General features: G+C 39.2%; 1 protein-coding gene and 1 long non-coding RNA gene across 3 annotated transcripts in view; both read left to right on the top strand.

Annotated features, from left to right (window-relative positions):
- LOC103176291 (LIM zinc-binding domain-containing Nebulette) overlaps positions 1–27,977 on the top strand; it is a 187,034-nt gene that overhangs the window by 106,047 nt on the left and 53,010 nt on the right. The gene's annotated exons all lie outside the window — the stretch shown is intronic.
- On the top strand, positions 208–19,182 carry LOC103176292. Its single transcript, XR_487580.1, has 3 exons — positions 208–243; positions 5,821–5,925; positions 19,089–19,182. It is a non-coding gene; the product is annotated as an uncharacterized LOC103176292 (long non-coding RNA).

The following is a 27,977-nucleotide window of genomic DNA, read 5'->3' as shown; positions in this document are numbered from 1 at the left end:
TGAACTTTCAAATGCTGTTGTCTTTACTGCAGGCAACAGAAGGATCAGGAATCAAGAACCTGAGGATATTATGACATCTATTCATTCCATAAGTAACAGCCATAACAGTTGGTTATCTGATGAGACGTTAAAATGTCATATATTGATTGATTAATGAATGATGATCAAAACCCCAAGTTGTCACAGAAGGAGATAAGTCCCTACAGATTTGCAGCTGTTACTCTCCTGAGGCCATTATGAAAGGTATTTCTTTTTTAGTCTGAGTCCACATGAAAACCGCTTTATTACATATACGTTTTCAACTTGTTCCTGGAGTTATGTTAATTAATCTACCAAGCAAGCATGCCAGAGGAACTGTCTGTATTTGCTCTTCTTTTCCGAACCAGTAAAACTGTCACCCTGATTTGTTCGAGCAACATACATTGATTCAGCAATAGAAAAGGCCTGTAGACACATGATGGTACTTAAATGGTTTTAGCCAAGTAAACAAAAGAAGCTGGGAAGCAATGTAACGTAACCATATAAAGATCTCATAAGGATACAATATTACTTTTCATTATTAGTACCAGGATAAAAAAAATCATCGTAAAGCGATTTCCATTTCAAGTTCTCTTTTTATTTACCAAACATACACCCGGAAAAGCAAAAAAAGGCCAACGGAAACAGGTATTTTGATAAACCATGTCTTTTGAACAACACAGAAAAAAAACAAGAATTTTCAATAAACTGTTGATATTTGGAATATTGGTTCTTGTGGTAACAATGAGAAATACCATTTGACAGAAAAATAATAATATCGGTAAATAATATTGAACTTGATGCATTATAATGGCCTGTTCCAGGATTTTTTGTAGGTCTGTTTCTTTAGCGTTAGGCTATAATGAAATGTTAAGCTGTAAACAAAAGGAAACCACCTCAAGTCAAAAAATATATTAGAATGATAATTTCCTCACATTTTATGATAAATGAAAAGTGGCAGTACTTCTTTTGGTGCTGAGTTGCGCATAAGTGAGATTTGAATGGTGACTGATCAAAAGTGTATTCATTAGAATGCCACTTTGTTGTTTGCTGGTTTCATTTTCTCTTGTCGTACAGTACAATTTTAAAACAAGTGCACACACAAGCTTATTGTTTGAGTTAGATTGGGCAGAGTTGGGGATGGGGGAGAATTCCAATTCCACATGGTGGGTATTGTAAAGTAAACTTAAAGATTCAACAACGTAGAAGATAAAGGTCCATCCCTGGAATAGCTGACTATTTAATCCTACTTCCTTGCTCTTCCCTGTACCCTAGATTGTTTCTATACATAACATCCATGCTTGACTATGCAAACTCCTTGCTTGTCGGCCTCCCCAACTCCTCCTTCCATAGGCTGCAGATCATCCAGAAACTCTGCAGCCCATGTCCTCTCCCGCACCAGGCTCCGTGATGCTATCACCCCCATCTTCGCCCGAATCCACTGGCTTCCCATCACACAGAGGATACAGTTCAAGATTCTGGTCCTCACCTTCAAAGCCCTCCATGGTCTTGCTCCCCCCTACCTCTCCTAACCCCGCTACCATTCTGTCCATTCCCTCCGCTCAGTAGACTTCAGCCTGTTTCACATCCCCTGCCTCGCCCGCCCCACCATTGCGGGCAGGCCTTCAACCATTCTGCCGCCACCCTCTGGAACTCCATCCTACAGTTTCTTCGCCTCGACCCCTCCCTCGCCACCTTCAAGACCCATCTCAAGACCCTTCTCTTCGACTGTGCTTCCAATCACCCTACTTCCCTCCCGCCCTCCACCCTCCCCAATCCCGAGCCCTAGCTCGGGTCCGAAACTTTTGACTGTCCAGCACCTTGGGACGTCCTCCCAATGTGAATGGTGCTTTATAAATGTAATTTTATTGTTGTTGTTGTCATGATGGGCCTTGCAGGAGGCAAGGGAAGGGATGAGGTTGAAGGGACTCTGGGATGGAGTCTGTGTGGTGGTTTGCGCATCCATGTAGGTTGATGCTGTCAGTGCCTGAAGTGAGAAGGCGCTGACGCGAGCCAAGCAGGAGAGCCTCCATGTTGTCGACATTCAACTGAAGAAAATTAGAGAGAGAAGAGGGAGAAATAAGTTTGAAAGCGTACAGAGAGGATTGGGTGTAAGTGGGAGGGGTGGCAGCAGCAATGGCAGAGGCAGCAGAGTGGATCCTCACAATTTTGCACCTAAGGAAGTTCCATCACGGCCTCGCTTCAACAAAGCTGAGCAGAAGAGAAAGGAATGGGAATTTAATAGTTGTACCAAAGCTAAGGTCAAAGAGCTACATATTTAATTGGGTTTTCAAGGCGGGGGAAGAAATATTCTCATGATGATTATCATCAAAACGAATACTTCCATCTAACAAACTTATGGATTTCTGACCCTGACAGTGACGCTGTTATTAGTATTTCCAGACCCTTGCCTCCTTCAAGACCCATCTCAAGAGCCACTCTTCGACTGTGCTTTTAACACGCTGCTTCCCCCACCTGCCCTCCACCCTCCCCAATCCCGACCCCCAGCTCAGGTCCGAAATTCTGACTGACCAGCACCTTGGAACGTCCTCCTGATGTGAAAGGTGCTTTACAAATTGAATTTTGTTGTTTCTTTTTGTCTAATATCCTTTCAAAAGTTGTTCTATTTTAGCCATGTTTTGTCAGGGCATTCTATGTCCCAACTGCTCTCTGTTTTATTTTTTTTAAATCTCGTAACTTCTCCTTTAGTTTTTTTTTGAATTTTCTGAATTTATGCTCCTCAGTCATTGACTTACCATACAGAACACTGGAAATAGTATTTCTTATGTGCCTTATCGAAATCTCCTTATCGAAATATGCAGTTTTAGCTACTTAGATTCCAGCAGTATCCCAACGCACATTCTGAGATCCCCAAATCTTGCCTCTTGCCAACCTGCAATTAATACTCCCTCCAAGGAGAAAGTGCACATTTCATTCCAATAAATATCTCTGGAATTTCCATGTGTAGTTGGGATGCAAGGAACTCTGTTTACTTTGGATACTCTTAAGCATGTTTCTGCTTGTGTCAGACACCTGGCTGACCCCCCAAAAATTCCTTTATAGTTCTGATGCCTTCTCTCAATTGTCTTGCCATCCCATTTCTAACCTGTCCTTCCTGCCAAAGCTCTGGAAGGTGTTGCTGCTAACCAGCTTTACTCTCACTGCTCCCTCCACTCCTTCCTCGAGCCCCTCCAGTCTGGGTTCTACCCTGTCCATAACACAGAGACGTCACTTGTCAAAGTCATGAATGACATCCTTCACCTCTGTGACCAAGGCTCCCTCTGCCTCCTCGTCCTCCTGGACTGCTCCATTGCATTTGACACAGTCGACCACACCATCCTCATCCACAACCTCTCCTCCTTCATCCACCTCAGTGGGAGCACACTATACTGCTTCGAGGCTTTCCCAACAAACTGCCTTCACTTTGTCTCTTCAAACGGTTTCCCCTCCTGCCCCTGCCTGGTCATCTGTGGTGTACGCCAGGGCTCCATCCTTGGCCCCCTCCTCTTCCTCAACTATATGCTCCCTCTGGGCAATATCATCCGCAGACACGGGATAAACTTCCACATGTATGTGGATGACACACAAACCTACAGCTGCGACTCGAGGTCCGCCAATCTTCTCTTGGCTTCTCTGGTGGACATTAAGGCTGGATGAGTGCAACTAAGTGTACATTGGCTTCCATCAACAGCTTCTGTCCTGTGATAATGATGTCTTCAACCTCCCCGGCCTGTCCCTCAGACTCACCGAACCAGTGCGCAACGTAGGCGTAGGCGTCAGGTTCGACCCACAGCTGTCCTTTTTTCCCCACATCTGGTCCCTGACCAGGATTGCCTTCCTCCATCTCTGCCACATTGACCGCCTCCAACTATACCTTACCCCAGATGCAGCTGAAACACTCGTCCATGTGTTCGTCACTTCCTGACTCGACTTTTCAAATGCCCTCCTTGCCGGTCTCCCCAGCTCCAACATCCACAGCTCCAACATCTACACTGTGTGAGAGGAAATGCAAGTTGTTGTTGTTTGTCTTTGTGCTAGTTTAAAAAAAAAACAACCGGAGCCAACTACTCAAGTTTGTATTCTTAACTGAAGTGTCTCATCCCTGGAATCATCTTGGCGAATCTCCTCTGAACTCTCTCAAGGCCTTGACATCTTTCCTAAGGTTCGGTGCCCAGAAATCGACACAATACTGCAACTGATTCATAAGAATCCAGCAGTTCTTTCATGAGCTTAATGACGTACATATCATCCTGAGTGTACCACCCTTAACAGTGCTAGATGATGTCCTGAGTGAATATATAATACTTTTTTATGTATTGTAGAAGTCACTCCAATCATGTGGAACAGTAGATGCAAACTATTTTTCTAATGCATCTTGCATGTGGATTTTAAATAGTCAAATCCATTAAAATACATATTCACTGCATTCGGTAATAATGAAAACACTTTTGAGTGATTTTACAAGAAATACATGGTATTCTGCTACATTCATATACAAAAACAGATGAGATACATATTTATGTCAATTGTTGTATTTGTTTCTCTTTACGACCTTCTAATCCCATCCTGTGGCTGTGAATACAGAAAAGTCTTTAGATGTGAATGTTAATTCATACTTATCCAAATCCTCCTGGTAACCATTCCCATGTACAAAGCAATGCTTTTGAATTCACTAGATTAAGCGTCAGTAGAAATGTGGCTTTTTCTTTTATTTTATAATCAGCTTGTGAAATTTTAAAGAGATTGCAGTGACAAGTGTTGGCATCAAAATGTCTGTACTTTTGTTTGAGATCCAATTTTGTTGATGTTGGCTTTCCATTAATTGCAATACATTGGTGGAAAGCACATGATTAAGAAACTTACTGAGCACCTATTATATGCAGCGAAACAGACTTTCCTTTGTTTTCTGTTTATGTTCTTACGACTAGAAATTATACAGGTGATCCAAAAGTGGCTGTTTTCCAGACATCACAAAATTCTGTGTCTGCTTTCGACCAGGCAGAAAAAGCTAATTTTAGTGAATATTATTGAGGCCAAATATATCAGCTCTGTTCGTATTGGTCAGGGAGTTTTCCTATTGTAAATGTTTAATCCCCTCTTCCAGATGGTTTCCAGTAAAGTAGATGCATCATGATTTTTCCATATTTATATATAAATAATGGGGCTAGCTTGCCCACTTGAGCTCTGTTCTTAATCCTATTCTTATACTCTTTTTCCAAATCCTTTAATATTACTTTTTCCCCCCAAGATTTATCCAATTCCTTTTAAATGTTGTCACGGGCCTTGTTTTTAACAGCAGTTTGTGGATAAACCAGTTCACATTTCTTCATCCTAAAAAATATCTTGCAAACTCACCTTATTTTCTTCTCAAAATAATCCTCACATGTGATTGACTCCCAATCGGGGAAATAGTCTGTCTTTCTTTACTCTTTCAGAAACACTTCGGAATTTTAATCTGCTGCAGCGAAAATAATCCTAATTTTTCAAACCTCATTACGTAACTATAATCTCTTATCTCTGATATAATCCTTGTGACTGTCCTCTGTATTCTTTCAATGCACTTTCCGTAATGAGGCAGCCAAACATGGAAGCAATGCTCCCAACTGTGGCCCAACATCTTGAATAAACATCTTTGCTATTGTGTTCCAATACATAAAACCTAGAATTCCATTTGTTATTTATGGTCGAATCTACTTGCACGCCCACCTTTAAATTCCAATGTATCTGTACTCTAAGGTCTCTCTGCTTCTCCACTCCGTTAAGAATTGGGTAATTTCTCACAGCTTTCTTTTAATTTTTCAGTGTCTGACTCCAAGAGCTATAGCCATAGCTTTTTCTCAGGAGCATTACAAAGAGCACCACGTAAGGAGGAGAACCTGATTGAGAGGAGTGGTTTATGGGCAGAAGGTAAATTATCTTGACTTATCTGAGGATGTACTGAACTGTAAAGTTACATTTAGCAGATCTAATAGTAGAATTACAAAAGTTATCAGAAGAGATAAGGTTTCTTGGGTGACTTCTGAATGATTAAGATGCCACAAGCTGAAGGCAGAATGACAGTGAGCAGTGAATCATGATGCAGCATTCAATCTGATGGTGAGGCAAGGATGAGATATGAAGCCTTCTGTGCCACTTAGCAAAGCTCGTTACTTCCCTCGGGCTGATGGAAGGCTCATGGTAGCGAAAGAGGCATTTACGCCAAGAGAAGACAGCAAAGGATTCTCCTGGACTATCCAGTACAAGACATGTCAGGTTCATTGACTGGTTGAGGTTTGTTGGAGGGTGTTTTTCAAGGTAATACTTGAGAGGTAATAGATAGCAGGTAGGAACAGGGGGCAAGAAAATGGGTAGGAGATTCGCTAAATTAACTGACTCGTCAGCGATATGGATAGGTTGGTGCACACGGAACCAGTAGAAAAAGGTGATTTGCTTCCTCTGAAGATACCTCATTGGACGATTCAGTTAATCTTTGCAAAATATTTACAGCGTATAGTGTTCTGCATAGTTTTATCAAGGGATTGCCCGCTATTCATTAATGAGCAAACGATGTGTGCCGAGAAACTTGACAACCTGCTCTAGGGATAATGCCCTAAGAAAATAAAATCAGCTGATAACAAATCACTCCAATTCTAGGTATTAATCTAATAAGAATGGTGATTTTTCCCTTTGTTGGTGTGTACATTGCCCAGTGCTGCCTGACATGGCTCATAATTACATTTTATAAATGTGACTTTGAGCATGTTTATTTACAGTATCCCCCATCATCCCAGTCCTTGCCAGGCTGCACTGGCTCTCTGTTGCAGAACAGATTGATTTGAAGATCCTCGCACTTGCCTACAAATCACTTCATGCCCTAGCACCTCCCTACTTCTCCAACCTTCTAATGCCTCACTCTGCCCACCCCCTTCTGTACATTCCTCGACCCCTCCTTTCCACCATTGGCAAACATGCTTTCAGCCACTATTCCCTGAATCTCTGGAACTCCCTGCCTCAGTCCCTTCACCTTGCCCACTCTTTGCCTATATTCAGATTCGATTTGAAGACTTTCTTCTTCGGCTAAGCCTAGGGTCATCTCTTTCTCCCCTGCTCAGCATCAAACTGTACTATTGTTCAATACTGTGAGACTCTATCCTGCATGAAGGGTGCTATACAAATTGTTGTTGAGTTGTTTGGCACAACCACGTATGATAACAGTTGTAGAAGCATAGAAACAGTGCCCAAGTAATTGTAACAAGTACACATTAGTAAAGGATGGTGACCCTGTGGATAACCTGGCTTTGTAATGTCAGTTTTATCAACAGGCAGATACTCCATTTGTGGGGTGCGGGCAACCGCTATAGTAGCATGAATGGATGATGATTGAGTATCAGATCAAGTGATCTTTTTAAACCTTCAGTATGGCGGGCCTGATATCCATAAAACAATAAAAGTCCTTGCATTTAATATGGAGCCTTTCACGTCAGGAGGACATCTCAAAGTGCTTCAGGGTTAACTGTAAAATGGAACGACTGTGTATGCTGCAGGCAAAGGCAGCAGCCAGTTATGTGCACAGCAGTGTCCCACAAACAACCGTGAACTTTGTGAAAGGAGCTATTTAAGTCTAAATTGTATTGGATGAAGTGAAGAGCTGATTCTGTAATGATTGGAATAAGTCACGATACATTAGGGCCCTGCAGGCTTGAAAAGAGATGCCTCAGAGGGGATCCTAAAGAGGTACATAAGATTGTCATTGGGATTGAGAAATCCCAAACAATACTTTCAGATATGGCAGGACAGCAGAACAAGAGGGTGTACATTCAAAATTATACATCAGAGGTCTGCTTCTCTAGATAAAGTGTTTGAACGAGCCATTACTGAAGATGGATTGCTGATGCGAACACCACATCCTGACTGCAGAATCCCAAGATCTGTTCCATTCTGATTTCCATGTGCTCGGGTATCTTAAACCAGTCTGCATCGCGTCAGATAAAGCCATTCATCAATAACCGCAATCACTTTGGTGCCAGCAATCCGTCTTCAGAATTGGCATTCTGTCTCTCACTTCATGGCCTCAGATGATTGTCGAGCAATCACCATCTTTAACTTTTCTTCTTGAAGTAAAAATAGGAGGCACGCATACTTTGTGGATGTATAGAATTTGCCAAGGGAGAAGCTGAAAGATCTAGTATTTTGTTTCTGATCAGGCTGAACCTGGAGCGTTGCATAACATTCTGACGTAAGGGAACTGCCTACGTCCTTGAGGCAGTGCAGAGGAGAGCTATAAGCTTTGGAGGAATGAGCAATAATATTAATAATAATAATAATACTTGCATTTGATATAGCGCTTTTCACGTCTTCATGATAAGACAATTTAGAAGTCTTCACCTTGAAAAGATGTCCGGAGGGGCCTTATAGAGCTAAATAAAGTTTTAAGTGGGATTGAGAAAGTAAACCCGAATCAATACTTTTAGATATGGCAGCAGAACAAGAGTGCACAGATACAAGGTAACAAAGGCTAGTTTGTGTGTGAGGTATGCTCTGGACTCATTTAAGAAATAATTCAATCCTGTAATGGTAGGACAATAGCACGGGTGTTCCCTAGAATGGTGAGTTCAAATGGCTGAAGAGCTTTCTTCATCCAAATTTCTCTTGTGATCCACAGTGGACTAAAATTGCAGCGATTTCAGCAGCTTAATATCAATAGAAATCAGAGGATTTGGATTATATGAGCACACTGCAAAATCTCAGCAAATGTACCTGCAAATGGAGAGTATTCTGTGCTTGCTGTCGAAGATTGTTGAAACGTTATCAGCAAGGAGAGAACCAATACTAAATGATTTAATTTTCTGACAGCAGGTTTACCTGATAGCCTGGTAGGTTAAAGGCCCAGTGTAGCACTTAGTCATGAAGGTCACAGGTTTGATCTCTGGTCTTTGCTGAGTCAGCCACTTGCAGTTAGGGAACCACAACAAAAAAAAGAACTAATGCGTGGGGGCGCAATTTCAGTGCAAGTTGTTGTTGCTATTATTACAGTTGGCTTTAGTGTGGAGCTAGTAGAGTCCTGTAGCTCAGTGGTTAGAGAACTCGCCTTGCAAGCGAGAGACCTAGGTTCTATTCCCGGGTGGGCGAAATGCTGGGCAAGTTTCCTTACTCCACATGCCTCTGTTTATCGAGAAGTAAGTAGGAACCCAGTTGTTGGTTGAATGTTGGACTGCTTTTCTGGGGATAATAATTCCTTAAAAAAACAATAATAATTTAGTCACTGAATCCACGACTGCTTTGCGTAATTGGCTGCCGCATTTCGCCCACAAATATACAGTCAATTTACTTTACAATATATTCTGTGAAATGCTTTGAGACGTCTAGAAGACGTGAAAAACGCTATATCAAATGCAAGGATTATTATTATTTTTGTGCTTTGGGCTCAGGAAATGTCTATCTATTTCCTGCCCCTGATCATTATGCAGGATTGTCTGGCTGAAGCAGAAAGAAAGACCAATTTGTGTGAAGGATAGAAGGTGCTTTTACAGATGTACCCAGCAGAAGTCCACGTCATCATGAGGAGTGGAAGGGAGAAATTCGACATTTAAAAAATTTACATTTGCAAGCATAACTTTCTGCATTTTTTTAATGTTTGGCAAATATTTGACTGAAAGTGTCTAAAATCCGTCCACTGTAGTAATCCACTAACAATTGGAAAATATTCACAAAATATATTTTTATGATGTGCAACTGGATCAGGTATTATTATTTTAATAATAATTCTTGCACTTTGATATAGTGCTTCCATATCAGGAGGATGTCTCAAAGTGCTTCATAAAGTGGAAAGTGTGTTTATTGTGGACATTTGTAGGCGAACACAGAAGCCAGTTTGCACAAAGCAATGTCCCACAGCTATGAAGAGAAGTGATCAACACTGGATGAGGAATAATATAAAAAGGAACAGAGAAAGAACAGGGAAATGGAATTAGAGTATTAGCTACAATAGATACATTAGAGACCGTTTTGCAATACATCTATGAAATATCCCAGAGCGATTTTAAGGCACTAATCTGTCTTAAGGCACTAAGAATATCCTTCCTGGGGAGGAAATAAGCGGGGTCTCTTTGGAGCTGAGCTAACTTCAAGGTGACATAAATATAAATTGTGCTTATTCATCAATTTGTTTTAGTGCTTATACATCTGCAGTGCTTGTATATTTACAGTTATAACTTTTTTCTTTGTCACAAGAATATTAAAAGTTTTTCAGGATTCTGCCTTTCCCAAAACTGCAACCCTACTCTGTTTGAAAACTTCATGTGCCTACTTTCGATCTTTCTTGTTCGGTTCCTAAGTCTTCTGATTGACGTTTGAAAATAAGACATTCCCATGAATGGTGAGCAATATTAAATGTTTTGTGCACATGGATAACTTTTTTATATTAAAAAAAAGTTTGAAAGAAATCTCTGAAATTTGCAAATTAGGCTGGGATAAAAATATTTTCCTTAGGCGATGGGTTGGGCTGGTGAATTGTTTTGTTGGGTTGGTGAGGTTGTAAACTATTTTACAATAGGGTGTAGTTCATAACACAGGTGAGGTTGCCACCCAGCCAGATTCCCCCTGCCTTCCTATGTTTCTAAGATAAACAAAGGGCTAGATTTTATTATAATCTTTCTCTCAACACCACACCCCCTTGTGAGGTTCCTGGTTTGCGGAATACATTTGTGAAATGTTGATTGGCAAGTTGCAGCTCAGATGAGCAGGATTGTACAAATACAATAATTTGCACTTATGAAGCCCTTTTCACTCACGATGACTTAACGACAACTATCGGAGCAGTTAACAACAACAAATTACATTTACGTCTTTCACATAGGAATGATGTTAACAGTTGTGATGGGAAGAATCAAATAGGGAGGGACAGGAAGGAAACATTTTGCACTCGCCTTGCCAGCGAGACACCTGGGTTCAATTCCTTAGTTTCCTTACTCCACACGCCTAATAATAAGCCCTCCAAAACAAAAACAATAATAAATTGGTCATTTTCAATCCATGACTGTTTGTGGGACACTGCTGTACGCAATTGGCTGCCACATTTTTCCCACAAATATACAGTCAATTCACTTTACAGCATATTCTGTGAAGCGCTTTGAGACGTTTAGAAGACGTGAAAAGCGCTATATCAAAATGCAAAGATTAGTATTATTAAAAAGGGTACTTACGTGTTTTTTTTGAAGGCAGGGAGAGTGGAAGCAAGTGGAAGAGAAGAGATTCTTCTTCAAATTCAATTTCAAATTCAAATTCAAAGCATTTAAGAAAGGAGGGTAAGACCGCCATGGTTCCTGTTCTATTAAAAGATTTTTTTTTTTCTATTGAAGAAAATGACAACTCCCTGAGTACAGGTGAGATTTTGTTAGATTAGATCAGATTCACTGTGTCAAAAAAATTGAATAAACTGGGTTTAAGCAGATAGAGGCTGGGCTTGGAACATTCTGAAGATCACTGGGCGAATCAAGCAGAACTGTGAAACTTAAACTCATGCAAACTTGTAAAGAGCAACAATGTTAATCAGTATTCAGTCGTACAACACCAACTTGTATTTATATAGCACCCTTCATGTGGGTTAGGATCTCTGAGCGCTTGAACATAAAGTAAGAACAGTAATAATAATAATAAAAATCATTGCATTTGATATAGCGCCTTATCACATCTTCCAGATGTCTCAAAGCGCTTCACAGAATATACTGTAAAATTAATTGACTGTATATTTTGTGGGCGAAATGTGGCAGCCAATTGTACAGAAAGCTATGAGGATTTTCGACGTGGAAAATCACTTTTGATTTCATATTACAAGTGTCAGCAAAGCTTATTGTACCAGCAGTGTTGCAAACCACTGCCGGAAACAGAATTTTGTTTTAATTTATTTGCCGTTAGTTATTTATGCATATACAGTGTAAGATTTTAAGCCAAAAATAAAAATGAGACTAGAGACAGAATAAGATAAGAGCTTGGCTAATATTCTTTGGATTTATACACAGTTCCTTTAATTGGTTCAACCGGACACCCAGATGATTAGCTTGTGGTGGGCCTCTTGAATTAAACTGTGGCAATGGTCATGTTCTGCCTGTAATCTAAGAAGCAGTTTTTTGCATTGTACTAGCTTCTGTATCATTTCTAAGGTCTGAAATTTCTCATGGCTTTAGCTTTATTGCCATTGTCTTAAAAATTTGAGACTATGAAGAATTTTGGAAAATTCTATTGTGTCAAAATATGGAAGCCATTTTTCTGGATTTCTCAAAATGAAATGCAGAAGACTAAGAAATTGTGGCCTTCAGTTGCCTGCTTCAGTTGTATCCAGCACTAGACATTCGTAATTTCATGTTGAAGGTCTCCAGACTCTTGCTGCTGATGTGAGAAGCTGTCATTCATCACATCTGTATCCCATAGTTACGCAACAGCAAGTCAACTCCTTGGGTCTACAAATAATAGGATTCTCAAAGTTTAGGATATAAATGTTTGTATGTATAAAAGCTCTGGAATGACATCAATAATGAGTGTGAAGGTGATGTGATTAGTTTAAGATCATTTCTATTTACCATCCTTTAAAACTTCAGAGATTATATTGATCTGTTTGGACTCAAATCTGTAAACCTGAATACAGTACTGGAAGTATTCTAGAGCATTATCTGTGATTTCAAATGCTGAAATTGCTGACAAGTTTAAAGCTCTAGCATTTGTCTGTGGCACTTCCGTATCCCTGTTTTTATATATTTGCAAGAATATTCCAAGGTAAATCGCCGTAAAGATGGAGAATATATTTAAAACATGTGCAATTGTTATACTTTTAAACAGAATCACCATTTTGTCTTCTGAATGTAGGACCTTTCTCATAATTACAAGGCTGAGGGCAGAATCAAGTTGTGCTGTTGTGTAGTTGTGCCTCTCTTTGCATCCCGTCTCACACCCCCTGTTCCTTGAAAGCATTGAGTGGTGGGGAGGGGAGGAATGGTGTGAGAGGAGCCAAGGTTAGTTTTGTTCCTAGAGTAATTTTCAGAATGTGAAAAAGTTGGCATTAAGAAGTCAGCCACCTTGTGGTGATATTTTATATTGAAGAATTGCATGCTATTTTGACACTATTTTAGTGACAGAGCATTCAATCTTCTTTTAATGTGATCTTTCCACCCACCTCTTTAAAACTCTAGCTATCATTTTGAGGTGATGAATTGAACTACCTGATGAAAATGGATGCTTGATGAACTCTCAAGTGTGTGATTAGGATTACTATAGTGAACACTGTTCAATAAGATTAAAAGGCATTACGCCACTCTTGACAAATTGGTATTCTGTTTACCAAGGTAATACATTTTCGTATGTAGATTGCGTAAACATTCCTCTTTACATAATAAACTATGCCAGGGTACTTGGAACTTAATGTGTAAAGAATTAACCCCCCCTTCCTCAAATCCACAGCCTTGTTTGATTTTTATAAAGCTGGATTTTATTTTATTCAATGGAGCATATTTTGAGCTTGTTACATAATAATAATTCCTGCATTTAATATAGCGCCTTATCATGTCTTTGAGATGTCTCAAAGCACTTCACAGTTTATACTATAAAGTGAATTGACTGTATATTTTGTGGCCGAAACGTGGCAGTCAATTGGGCACAGCGAAACAGTCGTGGATTGAGTGACCCAATTTTGTTTTACGTCCTTGTTTGTCCTACCCCATCTCCTGTAAACCATCTGGCCCAGCTTGTACTGTGTATAATTGGGATGCCGGAGCAGGGTTGATGGGCCTAATGGCCGATTCCTGTTCCATTGCTCCTAAATACAATGCAGTAAGTATAATGTTAAATTATATGTAATCGCACATGAGCAGATTCACTAAGTTTACCAAAATGAACCAAATAGCATTTAGCCCACATCAAAAAATCTGTGACATGGAGTACACTGACTACAACAACAACAACTTGGATTTATATAACTGCACTCCGGACGGCATCTCAGGGCGCTTCGCAGGGTAGCATCTCTGAGCTCTTAAATGACCTGGAAGTCACCATTTTTTTTAGAGTGGGAAGTTGCTTGGACATAGCATGCGTGTACAGAGTACAAGAAGTAACATAGCCTATGACCTGAAAGTTGGCCCCTTTTTAGTGTGTGGCAAGCCAGCTGGTCTGAACTTCCAAACCAGCCGTGTGGGTTCACAGGACACCCACCTTTCCCATCTTATAAGTGAATCAGCATACAAAAGGGGCATCTTCAAATTGGGTTTTACTGTATTTTTCTCCTTGATCTTTTATTTTTTCTTTTATGTATTATTTTATGTATTTTTCTTTTAATTTGACTTGTATGTTTTCCAAATTGTTATTCTAATTATCATTCTAATTTGGGTTGATTCACATATAGATTATAATCTAAAAAACAATAAAATTACATTTATAGAGCGTCTCTCACGTCGGGAGGACGTCATATTACAAAATAAACAATCGTATCTGGAATTCAGGACATTTCACAGATGATTTCAGTTCCTACTTCTTTAGGCTTTGACATCATATGACTATAAATGCCAGCATTCCAAGCATTTTTAACAATTATATTGACATTTTTTAGAAATTAATACAATACAGAGGTCATTCACAAAAAATTCCAACCTATTTGCTATTGTGCATGGACTGAAAGATCAATTGTCACTGAAGTGGGTTTGGTTTATATTGTTTTGTAATGTAGGACAATCAGTAGGTGAATGAAGCGCTGTTTGATTTTCTTTGTTTAAAGTGCATGTTTTTTTAAAAAAAATAACTATACAGCTAACAAAGCACGATAATTTTCATGGTACATTTTACACGATACCTATCTAGAAACCGCAGGGTTGAACACACGCCTACTCCTCCAAGTTTCATTGATGAGTCAGACAGTTCAGAACATGTCTACACCTCTGAGTCTAATTGGTGAGCTAAAAAAACAATGCCTGGGATTACTCAGGAGTTAAGCGGTTTCAATCTGTCACCCTTCTTGTAAGCTTTTCAACTCCAGTGGAATTGTACTTAAATAAAAATAATCTTTACAATTGATATAACACCTTTCAAATCTGGGGGATGTCTCAAAGTGCTTCACAGGATTTACCGTAATGATTGTATTTTGTAATTTGGAGTGAGGAGTGTTAATCTGGAGTAACCAGTTTACTCTATGTCGCAAATTGTTTGATGTGGGCTAAATTCTATTTCATTTAGTTTGGCTGGGACACTGGGAGAAACTCCCTTCTCTATCTAGTGTGCCCTGGAATCTTTAGCACTCACTAGAACAGGCGGACTTTCGTTTAACATCTTGTTCTTATATCGGTACTTCCAACAGTGCATCGCACCTCCAGAACTTCACTGGAGTGTCAGCCTAGATCACGTGAGTTCAAAGTCCTGATGTGGTGCTCAAACTCACAACCTTTTGACTCGAAGGTGAGAGTGCTACCAACTTTTACCCTCCACGGGAGAATATTTGTAAACAAGGGTCGAAAAAGGAAAGAGCTGAGTGGACTCATTGAAATTCAAACCCAGAACCTCTGAGTCCTAAACCTACTAAGCTACCTTAGATGATTTCTATTTTTTTTAAATCACTTACTGGGGGAAATGGAAGTTTTACCACTATTTGTTTAAAACTTTTAATTTCTGAATGAGTTCATTTCAAGCTAGGGAAAGTAATTTTAGAATTAATGTTTTCCCTGCTGATTTTCTTTCCTGTATTTTGACTTTCCATTTCCAGAACGGGTAATGATAAAGAAGCTCCATCAGTTTAATGCCAAATAAAATAAAAATGTTACTCCTGTAATCTAAACCCCTTTCAGGAGCTAGCATTTGTCAGACATCGGCTTCACCTTATTAGTATGTGACCTTTTAGTTAACAAGCTATGATAATTAGAATGGTATTGCCCTCCAAGGCTGTAATAACCATTTTTACTTCAAAGAAAACTACAAAGAGATGGGAGCCACTCAGAACATTAACAAAATTAGAGCAATTTTTCTGAAGCTTATGATCCTTGACAATAAGACCAGCGTTAAGATTTGACAGATTTTGTAACTGAAAAGCCATATTTATGTTTTAAATCTTGATTCGAATAAGTGGCTAATGCAGAATATTTTTGCAATGCATAAAAATCATTCATGAAAATGAAGTGGTTAATTATCAGGAAAACCTTTGAAGGCACAACTAACTGCAATGGAAGTGCAGAGAGAAAAAAAGGAAAATAGCAAATCGGGAATGAAAAATTGAGTTCAGCAAAAACGTTTAGATCAGAATAATGTCAGCCGCTTGAGCCTGTTCCACCATTTTATAAGATCATGGCTGATCTGTACCTCAAGTCCAGTTACTTGCTCTTGCTCCATATCTCTTAATGCCCTGACCTAACAATTACCTATTCGAAGTGCTCTGAGACGCCATCCGGCGTGGAGAGCGCTATATAAATCCAAGTTTTAGTTGTTGTTATCTATCTCCGTTTTAAAAATACGAATTGAAATGTCCAACCAGTGACCATACTGCTTGGAACAGAGCTAGTTCACAGTGCTCCAGGGCACTGGTGATGGTGGACTTGTAGGGCTATGCTGTGGCCAGGGATTATTCTGACTTGGTTCTATTAACACTGCAAGCCAAATCCCTGATAAGTCACTATTTCAAATGCAAGGATTATTATTATTATTCTTTGCAGTGGTAAGATGTGTGGTTAAGCTGCTTAAACTGCAGACGTACCCCAATGAACACACTGGGATTCCCAAATCATGCCCTTTGTCAACTTGCGCCTATATAAATGGAAGCTGTTGTTGATCCACCTAATTTTCTGTGATTTGGAAAACAGGCAGTTCCTCAGAGAAAGAGTGAGGCCCCTCCATATAGAAAGCCATACAAATCTGGAAATCTCAGTATTTTGGAGACTTTTAAGCATGTTGATGGGTTTCCACATTTGTCAGATAACTGACTGACTAAAAAAAATCATCAGGGCCACACTAATTGATGTGTCTTGTTTGTCGGAGGAGGAAATCTTTTTTCAAACAACTGTAGCAACTGAACTGCTTCTGGTAACAGCAACCTTGAATGCCCTTGTCACTGGGAGATTCCAAGCACCGTTGTAAGACATTGGTCAATCCTCTTTGTCCAGACAATATGGTGCTATACAGCAAATGTTCTAATTTTATCCTTTTCTTGTAAGCCGTGGAGGAGAGAAAAAAGGCAACTGCAGTATTTTGCAATATGATGTGAAAAAATGTCATGTGTAGCACATGTTGCCAATAATAATTGAGATACTACCTTGTGTGGACGGGCTATACAAGTGCAAGTTGTTATTGTTGTAGTTTGTCCATGATTAACAGGAATTGAAACCTCTTGGACCAGGTTGTGAAATCCCTAGATTTATTGCATGACTAAGCCACAAATTTGTGCATAAGTTTCTTCTACTGGAATTCAAATAAGCACCTTGATTAATTATCCTTGAGAATTAAAAATAAATTAAAAGCCATTTTGTTGTCGCCTTCGTACTTTCAAAGTACTCTGATGGTAGTGTATTACCACAGTAGAACAGATAGTTTTATATTCCTTTATCAGTAGGCTCTCATTTTAAAATTATTTTGCATGAAACATTTTCCTGGAAATATCCAGCATCTTGAAATCTGGATTTAATTTAGCTATTTTGAATCAATTGTAAGAATACAAGATGTATTTTGGTCATTTACAGTTCAAGGTTTGTATTGATGATTTCCACCCCAATTGTACTGCTGGAAACAATCTGAAATCACTTCCAACGATTCACTGCTAAATATGATAATAATAATAATAATAACAATCCTTGCATTTGATATAGATATAACATATCCTCAAGATGTCTCAAAATCGACTTATTTCCTGCTCCAAAATTACTTTTGAGGTTATGTGTGCTAAGCTTCTTTAACGGGTGGTGAACGCAGTTTACTTTTTGTTAAAGTGCTGATAATGTGATAAATTCTTGAGGGCGATGTAATCAGACTACCCAAGAATGTTTATCGGACTATTTCAACAACAACAACAAAATTACATTTGTATAGCGCCTTTCACATTTGGAGGACGTCCCAAGGCGCTGGAAGCAACAGCAACTTGCAATTACACAGCACCCTTCAAGCGAGGCAGCATCTTGGAGAGTTAAACAGCAGCGGAGCCTGATGCTGAGCCGGTGTGGGGAGGGGGGGGTGGGTGGCGAGAGGAGGTAACCGTAAGCAAGGTCAAAGAGGAAGTTGTTGTTGAAATGGGGGTTTGTGGGCTTTGTCCATCCTTTCTGCTGTGGATTTAACATAGCTTTGTTTCACTAAATCGATTCAAAAAGCAAAGCATAAATAGAACATTAGGTTGCTCTTGTTGTATCTACCAGCTCAGTAGGGGAAATATTGCATTGTTCTATGTAGGGAATAAGAAATTATTAAAAACTGCTCTCAGCAGGCGTTTTCAGTGTTTATTGGAAAATAAAGTCAGGCCCAGCTTTATTGGAAAATAAAGCCAGGAGTCACAGTGACGATGTAATGATAGTCAGAGGCATTGCATTGCATTTAGCTTGACAATGTTTGCACCAACAACCTTTTTTAACACCTTTAAAATTTCCTGACAGAGAACTCCATTATCTCTCTTAAAAAACTTTATGATCCAAAACAATTTAGAATCTGGGTGGGCTGAGCAGAATGCAGCAGTGCTTCACAGCTATCGTTTGGAACAATTACAGCCATGAAGAATCACCTTCACAGGTGTCTTATCCATCAAGCTATAGTCACTCCCCCCACCCCAACCACCACCACCACCACAAGTGTCGAGAAAAATAGTGCTCTTTGAACTTAAATAGAACAGTCAGTGTCATTTGTATCTACACAAGTTCTGACAACCAGTCTGTTGCAAAAGAAGCTTTGCAATGCTCTTTAAAGGGTATTTTTTTAAGTGGCATTGCAGGGCTTCAATCGTCGAAATGTCCTGGATATTGGAAAATCCATTCACTGGAGCACGCTGGAAGTGATGTCTTCTGTTGCTATTACTCAGCCAGAATACGCAGGTTTCGTGCATGTTTTGTTGTGTGGCAGCAATTTTGTCTAAAACATTTTTGTTGATTGCTTTACAGATGCTGTGGAATTTATACACCAGCTTCCAGCTTTAGAAAACAAGTAAAGGCAAGTTACCACAGTTTTCCTTCCCCTTGAAGCTAAAGGAAAGGTTGTGAATTTTACAGGTAAACCATCGAGAAGAACAGTTTTTCCAATCCATCATTATGTCTCAGTACTCATTCAGTCACTTTTCTCAGGGCAGTTTGATTCAGTTTAGCTTATAAAATGTACAGTCAAAATGTATAGTCAATTTTCTTTAGAGCATAGAACAAAACACAAAATACTGCAGATGCTGGAAATCTGAAAACAAAAAACAGAAGTCGCTGGGAACACTCAGCAGGTCAGGCAGCATCTATGGAGAAAGGAAAGTGAGTCAATGTTTCGGGTCCAGACCCTTCGTCAGAACTCAAACCCTCAGCCCTCAGTTCTGACGAAGAGTCGTGGATGCGAAACATTGATTCGCTTTTCCTTTTTCCATAGATGCTGCCCGACCTGCTGAGTGCTCCCAGCGACTTCTGATTTTGTTTTCACTTTTGAGTATTGTCTGTGAAGCACTTTGAAACGTCTCGAAGATGTGAAAAAGCGTTATATTAAATGCAAGGATTATTATTATTAATGTTCAAAATGTATTTTGAATTATAATTGACGAAACTGACAATCGCTCACATCTTTTTACAATTGACAAACCTTAGGTTGAAAGGGTTTTAAACGGTTTAAAGGAAAAATACTGACAGCTTATCAACCAGATCAAAGAAAATATTTACGAAGGAAGAGATATAGTAGGTAATTTTGTTGCTGGATTTCATTGATCAGAAAACGACTGTCTGTTTACATGATGCCTAGCTACGCTCAGGCTTAGGTGATAAGGTGATGATTTAAATCACTTTATTGATTTTATAGTTACAGGCTTCTTGGTGATTTATATACTATTGACTTTACTACCACGAAAATGGTTAATATCATGGGTGAACATTTCTGAGGTATAATTTACAGAAACTAAAGCTAATTCCACATTTATTGAAACATTTATTAATTTAATTAGTTTCTGAAAGATTTAACATTACATTAAAGATTGAACATTAAATGTTAAAGATTTAACATTAACAATCTGCCTGGATTAATGTATTTATGCCTGGGTAGAATCAAAATTTAATTTTGTCAACGAGAACAATTTTGTTGACAGGCTATTTTAATTGTGCAAATAAAACCAGAAGTTGGATGCGATATTTGTGTGTTGGAAAAGAGAACAAAGTTTGTTACTATGTCTTTGCAACAACCCTTCCCCAGATAAAATTATACAGCATAGAAGGTGGCCATTCGGCCCATCGTATCTGTGCTGGCTCTTTGAAAAGAGCTATCCAATTCAATCCCACTCCCCCGCTCTCTCCCCATAGCCCTGCAAACTTGTCCTCCCCAAATAATTATCTACTCTCTTAAAAGTTGTTATCGAATCGACTTCCATCACCCTTTCAGGCAATGCATTCCAGATCCGAACAACTCGCTGTGTGAAAAAATTTCTCCTCACCTTCCCTCTATGTCTTTTAACAACTATTTTAATCGGTGTCCGTGGGTGACCGACCCACCCGCCAGTGGAAATAGTTTCTCCTTGTTCACTCTATTGAATCCCCTCATAATTTTGAAAACTTCTATTAAGTCTCCTCTTAACCTTCTCTGCTCCAAGGAGAATAATCCTAGCTTCTCTAGTCCCTCCTGATAACTGAAGTCCCTCATTCCTGGTATCACCCTGGTAAATCTCTCCAATGCCTTGACATCCTTCCTAAAGTGTGGTGCCCAGAGCTGAACACAGTACTCTAGCTGAGGCCTAACCAGTACTTTGTTCATCATAAATTCCTGACTTCTGTATTCTATGCCCCTATTTATAAAGCCTAGTATCCGGTATGCTTCTTTAACAGCTTTATCTACCTTTCCTGCCACCTTCAAAGATTTACTTATGTGAACCCCCAGGTTTCTCTGTTCCTTCACCCCGTTTAAGATTGTACCATCAGCTTATATTGCATTGTGTAAATTTGCTGCCACATTTGCCTACAACATACACATTTATTTAACTTTATAAGAATTCCTGTGAAGCGCTTTGAGACATCCTCCTGATGATACTATTGACTATCATCTCATTTATTAATGTGTTTCGAAGTTGCAGAGAGAAGAAGGAAGATTTCAGCCAGCCTCAGGCTCAGGGATGTGATGCAGATACAATTCAGTCCAGTTCTTGGGGTTGAAAAAGTTGAGTTCAAGCATCAGTTGATTTGCCTCATTCTCACTTGTGGCCTGAAAGAATCCTTCCAAAACAACAAAAAATTGGTTACTCAATTCACGACTGTTTGTTGTACATAATTGGCTGCTACGTTACATCCACAAAATACACAGTCAATTCACTTTACAATATATTCTGTGAAGTCTTTGTGACGTCTGAACAACGTGATAAGGCACTATATCAAATGCAAGGATTATTATTATTAAGTCAGATTCAAATTGTAGTTCTCAAAACCTAAGTTCTACTCTTTGGGCAGTACTCAGAACATTTGGTGCTAGTGGAGCAGAAGACATCGTAAACATCTTTAAGCATTCAAAACAGTATTACTGCTGGCAGTGTTCCTTCATTTCCTTTTTTTCTTTTTCTTTGACTTGCTCAAGCATGACAGTCCATGCATCTCTCAGCTCTCTCTAGTTGGCACTGTTGCGACAGTAGATGATTAAGCCATCACAAAGTTAGCAATTCCAGGAGGGGTTTTGAACATTTTAAAATTCTATTAAACTTGTTGATGAAGAAGAAAATCAAAAATGTCATTGTTATTTTACAGAGCAATTTAATAGATTGATATAGAATTGTCTAACAATGCCATCATCAAACAATATTGTCGTCAAAAGAGGCTATTTCAATTTAAATTCCCGCATATATTCATTCCGGCTAAGATTATGTACAATTTCAGGCCTATTGACTTTTTAGGCAGGTAGAGTTATGGTCAGGACTGCTGGCTTGATTTCAATGTTGTTCCAGGGAGGAGGGGTGTTCTCATAATCTGACTGCACCATTGATTTAAAATTTAAAAAATCTATAGGTCTCTGGGATGTTGTTTGGTTCCCTGTTTGACACATTCCAGTCAGGTTTTTGCTCCACTCATACCATTTAGACCATCCTAGTCAAAGTTGACATTGTGTCACTGTGACCACATAACACACTGTCCCTCTTCATATCCCCAACCTGTTTGCTACCTTCAAAGTTGACCGTTGCACTTTCATTGTTCCATTCCAACCTGTCGCAACACATTCACTACTTCCAATACAGTGGCTCCTTATCTTGTGCCCACTGGTACACCACAGGGCTCTATCCTTGGTCGTCTCCTAGATTTCAATGTGGATACTGATTTGTCATAGCAGCTTCCATAACCATGTGATTAGTTTCAGTGTGTGTTGCTGATACTCAACTCTACCTGAACTACTACCTTTGATTCCAGGACTCTTGCTGTTCTAATCCATGGCTGTCTGCTAGTAAATCCTGGATAAGATCTAACTTTCTGTAACTGACTGTCAACAGGATTGAATCCATCTTGTTTGGTTCTCCCCTGCAACTATGTGACTAGTTTGATTAGCTTTCCTGGTTGTTTACTCAGACTGAACCAGTTGGTGTATATATAGTGTTGGTGTTCAGCTTTTGATCCTCAGCTGAGTTGCAAACCCAACATTCAGTCAGTCTCAAAATCTGCTTTCCTCCACTTCCACAAGAACGTCACCTATACCTTACCTTACTTGCACTGTTGCTGAAACGCTTATCCCTGTCTATGTTATCTTAAGGATAGATATTTCCATGTTTTCCTTGCCAGTCTCCGTAGCTCCAGCCTCCCAAAAGCTTTAAGTGATCCAGAATTCTGCAGTCTGTGTTCTCTCTCACACAAGGATCATCACATTTATTAAACTAATTTTTGCCAAACTGTATTGGCTTTTAGTACCTTCAGACAATAAAGTTCAAGCTACTTGTACTGGTGTTGAAATTACTCCACAGTTCTTTTGCAAACTATGGAAATCTTCTTTACCTCATTGTTCCATCCCGTATGTTCTACTGTTCTGGTCTGTTGTGCATTCCCCTTGCTTCTATATAAGAGGCGGCTGAACTTTCATCCACAATATCCTGCCCTCTGGAAGTCTCTTCCAAAATCATTTTGCCGTTCTACCTGAATTTCCGTCTTCATAAACCTCCTAAAAACGTACATCTTTGATTGTGCCTTTGGTCAACATCTTTAAATCTCGTTTCTTTTTATTATTTCTCTGCTTGGTGTCCACCACTTTATTGAGCAATTTGAGATGTTCTTTTATATGAAATCCACTATTTAAATGCAAGTTGTTTTCTAACTAATGCACAGATTGCAATCTGTTAAAGTATTCTTAATAATCCATCTTATTTGTTAAACTTCAAATTATTATACTCTTACTTTGAAGCACCGACTAATAATTGAGTCATTTTACTTATCAGACATAGTGATGCTGACAGGCAGATTGCAGTTTTTGATCATTTAAATGCAAATGCACCGCTGTCTTCCCTTTTGGCAGTTAAACACATAAATTACCTTTTGCAGCAACAACAATTTAATCCTGTTTATTTGAACATTTTGCAATTTAGTCCTTGTAAACGATGGAGAGCTGTAAATGCATTCCCAGTTGAATGCCTCATCCTCTCCCCCATGAATTGCATTATTTGTGACGTGAGAATAAAAAATAAAAAAGGGGGATACATATTGCTTGCTTTTTGATGAGTTGTGTGCAATCCTGTGCACATTGGAGTAAATTTCCTTCTTGGGATGTGCAAGTTCATTTATCAGTCTTGGGATGATATAAAGTTCTCCTGGCAAGTGTGATAGCATTAATAATTCGGAGCTCACCTGTTTTCATGGAACAACTCAACTCTTGCTTCATGGTTCTTTGTATTCAATATACATGAAGGGTGCTATATAAATGCAAGTTGTTATTATCCTGTGAAGGTGAGTTTTTATTTGTTTTTAATGTTCTGTTTAATTTCAGGCAAAACATCCAAGTGCAAATATACTGAAGTTTAATGGGCCATGAAAATTACTGGCAACATCAAAAGCTAGACTGCATAAGCAACGTTTAAATAAATTTACTCCCAACAAAATAACGTAACTAAAAACAAAGGAGAAAGTTTCAATGACCAAAGGACCTAAAAGACAATGAGAACGGGTTCCCTCTGCATTCTAATCTTTACATTAATAAACCACATCTGCCAACGTCTTTCAAAGATTTTGTTATTGTAAGAGATGGAGCTTGGATTGTATGATCAATCCCACGCTGGGTTCAACCAGGCTCGGTTGGTAGCAATGTCACCTCTGGGTGAAGAGGCTGTGGGTTAGAGCTCACATGGGGACTTTGAACTTACAGTATAGGCTGAAACTCCAGTGCAGTGCCAGCAGAGTTGTGCATTGTCGGAGGTGGCATCCTTCAGTTTAAGATGTTAAACTTAGGTACAGTCTGCCTGCTTATAATAATAATATTCCCTGCATTTGATATAGTGCCTTATCACGTCTTTGAGACGTCTCAAAGTGCTTCACAGAATATACTGTAAATTGAATTAACTGTTTTGTGGGCGAAACGCAGCAGCCAATTGCACACAGCAGTGACCCACAAACAGTGGTGGATTGAGTGACCAAATTATTATTATTATTATTTTTTGAAGGAATTAATACCGCTGGAAAAGCGATCCGCCAATCGACTAACAACCGGATTCCTACTTACTACTAAATAAACTACTAAGAGTGTGGATTAATGCCACTTACCCAATGTTTCGCTCTGTGTAGGAATCGAACCCAGGTCCTCTCGCTTGTGAGGCGAGTGCTCTAACCACTGAGCTGCAGGATTCCAGTGGATGTTATAGGTCCCATGGCAATATTCAAAAAGAGAAGTTTTTCTCGGTGACCTCATAAAATCACAAGATTAGTGCGGATGAAGAATGCCGCTCAGCCCATATGATCTCATCCTCTCAGAATATCCACTCTCCCGTCCTCCCATTACAGCGTCAAGCTGTTTTTTAAATAAGTCCTGTGTCCCCACCTCAATATCCCTTCCTGATAACCTGTTCGTCATTAATTACCCTCTGTGTATAGAAAAACTTCCTGGCTTATTCCTGAAATTGCTCCTTGAACTCTAAGCCTATGACCTATTGTTCTACTGTCTTGGTGCATCCTAAAATATTGTTCTGGATTTACTTTTCCAATCCAAACAGTCCCTCGGATAAAATTGACATTAATTTCATGGCTGTTTGTGGCCTTTCATGACATTGCTGTGTGCAAATTTACTGCCTAATTTGCCTACAAAATCCACAGTCACTCCACTTTACAGTAAATCCTCTGAAGCTCTTTGAGATGTCCCCCTGACATGTTAGATTCTATATCAAATGCAAGATTATTATTATAAGAACATATGAACATAAGAAATAGAAGCATGAGTAGATCATGCAGCCTTTCGAGCCTGCCCCAGCATTTAATAAGATCATGGCTGATCTTCTAATCTAATTCCATTTACCCGCCCTATCCCCATATCCCTTAATCCCGTTAGTTTTTAAAAAATCTATTGATCTCAGTCTCGAATATGTTCAATGACTGAGCATCCATAAATTCACTACTCTCTTGAGTGAAGAAATGTTTTCTCAACTCAGGTCTGAAGGGCTGACCTTTAATCCTGAGACTGTAACCCTAGTTTTAGATTCTCCAACCAGGGAAACAGCCTCACACTATCTACTCTGTCAAGACCCTTAAGAATCTTATAGGTTTCTATAAGATCCCCTCTAATTCTTCTGTATTCTAGAGAATATAGGCCTAGTCAACTCAACTTCTCCTTGTAGGTCTTATTACAAGAGAGGCATTTGATAAGTGATATTTACACAAAGAAATAAACCCATAAAGTTCAATTGCACTTGGATTATGGTTTGTAATTCATCAACTGAGAAAAAATATTTTATAAGATTCATTAATTTCCACCACCGACTTGATAACTTTTTGATAATAATCCTATTATTTGTTTACACCAAGGTTTGTAAATGTGCCAAACTTTGGAGAACCACTCCTAAAATTCTTTCTTTCTGTTTCATTATGCAAGACCATGACTCAGTTACTGCACACACAGTAATAATAAGTAATAATCCTTGCATTTCATATAGCTCTTTAATGGTTGAGATGTCTCAAAACGCTTCACAGAATATATTGTAAAGTGGATTGACTGTGTATTTTGTGGGTGAAACGCTGTAGCCAATCACCAGTAAAGCCACGGCTTACCAGACTCCAGTTATAATAATAATAATCCTTGCATTTGATATAGCCCCTTATCACACCTTTGAGACGTCTCAAAGTGCTTCACAGAATATACTGTAAAGTGAATTAACTATATATTTGTGGCCTAATTATCTGGAATTCAAACCTAGCTGGACAGGGCTCAAAAAGGATAAATTAAAAAAAAAATTCTGCGAGCCCAGGATTGTGCGCCCCCACTTCACTGTGCTCGCTGGGCTCCAGTGGCCAGGGATATTGACTTTAACTCGGTTTGAATCCTGCAAGCAGAAGACAGCTTATTGTCTATCCTCTACTTGCAGGATTTAAACAATTACAAAACTGGTGCTAGCATTTAGCGGCAGTTTTAGGCACTGAAACAAAGAGGGCGCTGAAAAATGCCGGCATTAGCATTTAGCTGGAAATCGCTAAATTTTAGCCCCCACTCCCATCAGTCAGGCAGTGTTTTAGTGTCATGTTAGGAATGCTGGCAGGGAAAGTAATAAGTGAGTATTCCAGTCTTGAGACTCGAGGTACTAATAAACTGCTCAAGCTTTGCTCTTGAAATTTATGAAGTCGTGCACCCTCGACAACTGCTGCCTTGTTATCCATTTCCACCCATCCACTAACCTTTATTTGTTTATACTTTATGTTATATTGAAACCTAAGAATGTAAGGAAAGGCAAGGATTAGAGGAAGCAATTTCACTACCATTCCTCTTCCTCCCCCTTTCCTATATTTTAATTTTCTTTCTATGGCACCTAACCGCTATGCGTTGACCATTTCATTGTAAATACTATTCAGCTTTACGCAGGCTGGTAACCACTTCTGGAAGTAACAGACCACATAAACCTTGTCAATGACATGCATTAAAAGCGGCTACAACAGAGAGGTACTTGTACTGAATGTCAATGGCATTCACTGCAAAAGTAGCGACATAGAGAAGTAGTTGTACTAAATATTCAACGTTTCTCCCACAAAATATACAGTCAATCCACTTTACAATATACTCTATGGAATGCTTTGAGACGTCTCAATGACGTGGTAAAGCGCTATATCAAATGCAGGATTATTATTCTTATTCTTATTCCATTGTAGCATCGAGAAACAGCAGGCAACACTTTTTTTAGAATCTTGCCTTTCTAACAAAATTGGAATGGGATGAGGTGATGGAGAGGAGGTAGCAGCCACAGAAAAATAATGGTCCAAATATTAGTGGCAATTGAAGGGAATAGATCATATAATAATTATATGTAATGTAGTTATATTTAATGTGTAGAACAACAACAATTTGCATTCATATAGTGCCCACCATGTGGTGTCTTGGAGCACTAGAGTTAATCAGGTGAATATGTGGGTTACATAGAGTGGTTTCAAGAAAGGATGGCCTTAAAAGAAAATCGAACGTACAGACTGGAGTCTGGTATTAAGGCGGATCATAGATCACGCCCTTAGAATCTTCTTTGTAGTTTTTTTACAATTGCCTTTTAAAGTAGCCTAATAAATCACTTCACATCCTGGCACCTCCCTGCCTCTCCCATCTGTATAGCCTGTACCACCTGCCACCTTCACTCACCCTCCTGCATGTCCCTCCTCCCCTCCGCTCCACCATTGGCAGTC

This window comes from Callorhinchus milii, unplaced genomic scaffold (genome assembly GCF_018977255.1).
Source record: "Callorhinchus milii isolate IMCB2004 unplaced genomic scaffold, IMCB_Cmil_1.0 Scaffold2, whole genome shotgun sequence".
NCBI classification, from domain to species: domain Eukaryota; kingdom Metazoa; phylum Chordata; class Chondrichthyes; order Chimaeriformes; family Callorhinchidae; genus Callorhinchus; species Callorhinchus milii.
This window is presented reverse-complemented; position numbering and strand designations above follow the sequence as displayed.